This window comes from Sinocyclocheilus anshuiensis, unplaced genomic scaffold (genome assembly GCF_001515605.1).
Source record: "Sinocyclocheilus anshuiensis isolate Anshui unplaced genomic scaffold, SAMN03320099.WGS_v1.1 scaffold1303, whole genome shotgun sequence".
In the NCBI taxonomy this organism is placed as follows: domain Eukaryota; kingdom Metazoa; phylum Chordata; class Actinopteri; order Cypriniformes; family Cyprinidae; genus Sinocyclocheilus; species Sinocyclocheilus anshuiensis.
In genome coordinates, this window is record NW_015537954.1 from 325,995 (window position 1) to 328,933 (window position 2,939).

A 2,939-nucleotide genomic window follows, 5' to 3' on the forward strand; every position below is an offset into this window, starting at 1 on the left:
TACATCATTTAATACGTAATATCATTATAATATATAATAATGTGCCATAACACACACACAAAAATTACTTACTGTGTTCAGAAGACAAAAGTTTTTTGCATATTATGTACTGTGTACTATATTTTACAAAATATATTTCGCAATATGCACTAAATATTTCAAAATATAGAATGCCACTAATATGACCTTTTTATGTATGACCAATTATATCTATATAAATATAGTTATTTTGCATTTTACCTCCAGTTTTTAGATTTCTGTTGTTGTATCAGATAACAGGTCCTGGATTAGATGTTTGGATGCGGTTGAGTGCATTACATCATGAGTACAGTATCACACTCACTGTACTGTGCTGTAAACTGCAGATTTGGCCGCAGCAGCAGTGTGACAGGCTGCCGTTCTGAAAACAGCGATCTGGACGCCACATGCAGCATGACACGCCAAAAACATGAGCAACCAAAGATTCACAGCTGAAAGTCAAACTTACCCGTCCTGAACTTGCTGTACGGCCCGTTCTCATTCACCTGTCTGCTGCCCGACCAGAACGGCAAACCTCGCTCACGCCACCTGCAGGAGCAAACATTTATCATATAACTACAACAAACATGCAGCAGGTTCACAATGATTTAAGCCTTCAACTCAGTGGCGCAGCAAGTCTATGGAAGCCCGTTTCCGCCACTGAATAATAAAAAAAAAAGTTATTGAGACTTTCTATCTCACAATTCTGACTTTTTTTCACAGAATAGTGAGATATAAACTCACAATTGCAAGTTATAAAGGCAGAATTGCAAGATATAAAGTCACAATTGCTAGATAAAAACTCGCAATTCTGACTTTTTTTCTCGCAATTCTGACTTTATAACTTGCAATTGCGAAAAAGACTGATACGTTCTCAGAATTGCGAGATAGAATTGCGAGTTTATATCTCGCAGTCCTGACTTTATTTCTCAGAATTGCGACTATGTCTCACAATTGCGAGTTTGTATCACACAATTCTAAGAAAAAAAGTCAGAGTTGCGAGATAAAAAGTCACAATTACCTTTTTTATTTTTTATTCAATGGCGGAAACGGGCTTCCATTAGGTTTTCCATTTCTCGCTCCACACTCACTAATAAAAACAAAAGCTAATTTTTCAGCTTTTAAAAACCTGTTCATCACTGCAGGCAAAATACACTAACAGTCAAATTAGAGTAGTACAGTATAAAGTTATATTAATATAAACAACATACAGCTATTATTTGTACATCAGTTGTTGTGGAAAAGTATTAATACTGTACAGAATTTGCAGAAAGATCTTATATCTCGCAGTCCTGACTTTATTTCTCAGAATTGCGACTATGTCTCACAATTGCGAGTTTGTATCACACAATTCTAAGAAAAAAAGTCAGAGTTGCGAGATAAAAAGTCACAATTACCTTTTTTATTTTTTATTCAATGGCGGAAACGGTCTTCCATACAAGTCAGTCCTGGGCCCATATGCAAAAAATTATTATTAAAAAAAATTATAGTTATTTTTAAAGTGGACTCCAATTCAGTTAACTTAACTGGTTGTCTTTTCTGAGGCAAACAGCCGTTTTATTAACTGTATAAATGCTTGCAAATAATATTTAACATTTTCAAGTTTCAATTGATTATTAGTATTGCTCCAGCCACCCGATAATCACAGTAAGCTTTGTGCTTTGTTATTTTTAAAATAACAGTCTCAGCCTTTAAATTCTGTCAATTTTATCATGAAATGCAAACAATAAATGTGTTTTCACACTCTTTCATATGGCGTGAGATCACTGTATTCACCTCATTTCAAGCAGAATCAATCATCTCTTCCTCTTTCTACTAGTTACAGTGCGAAATAAACGAATGAATATCAGAAGGTGTCGAAAAAAGTCAGAGCAATTTAATAAAACAGCTTGTGAATCATCATAACAGTCATAACATAACATTTACCTCAGAAAAGCCAACAATATAAGGCTTTTTTTGCGGAGTACTGTATTTGAAATTTTATTAATGCAGTATAACACAACTTTATTCTTGCAATTTCAACTTTGTTCTAAAAATACTATGAATTTAATCTCATAGATTTAGTATTTATTTATTAACGTGGCACTAAAACGCCACTGTATTAACTAAACTACTGTATGCAAACACAATCTTGACACTGCACACAAAAAATATTTTTTTAATTATGCAGCTAGATGTGATACAGTTGTGATACAGTTTTTTCACCTAGCTAGCTACCAACCACAGTTTTTTTTTTTAAATAATGAATTATTTTATTAGGCCACGGTGATGCAGCATTTGCATGCAGTTAAAAAAAATGATGCAGTTCTACAACAGCAATATAAGAAATGCACACAAGAAATTATGGAGCCATGCACACTGGATAGGATGCAAATAATATGCTTTTTAATTCACTGCACATAAAATATTAGAATATTCAGATTAACCTAACAAACTATGATTTATGATTTGGGACATCCTGCAATTGATGCCGTTCTAATCTTGCATACTATATTTAAATAGACATTATGCAATTTAGATCTGGAAGGTCTTCAGAAATCCTTGAACGTGTGACGCATGTGCGTTTGATTAGGTTTTTTGGTTAGCTGAACAGAACTCACCAGTGGAAGATGAAAATAGCAGCGATGAGGAAAGCAGACAAAATGTCAGTCAGGATCCACATCAGACTGTATTCATCAGGAGTCTGCGTGAGAAGGAGAGAAGCGTGATTGTCTGACACGTCGGTCAGTCACAGGGTTTGATGTTTGTGATCTGTGCTCACCATGAGGAACAGGGGCCGCTGCAGCATCTTGAGTTTGTGCAGAGCGTTCGTCGTGACCGAATGAACCCCAGCGCACCACGCCAGCGAATACAACCACGGCTGGCTGATCACATACAGGTTAGTGCTGATGTTCACAGAGGCGTACTTTCTGAAATCACAG

At 35.6% G+C, this 2,939-nt stretch overlaps 1 pseudogene; it reads right to left on the minus strand.

The window, feature by feature from the left end:
* Window positions 1–2,939, minus strand: part of LOC107665354 (glycerophosphodiester phosphodiesterase domain-containing protein 5-like) — a 43,160-nt pseudogene that overhangs the window by 792 nt on the left and 39,429 nt on the right.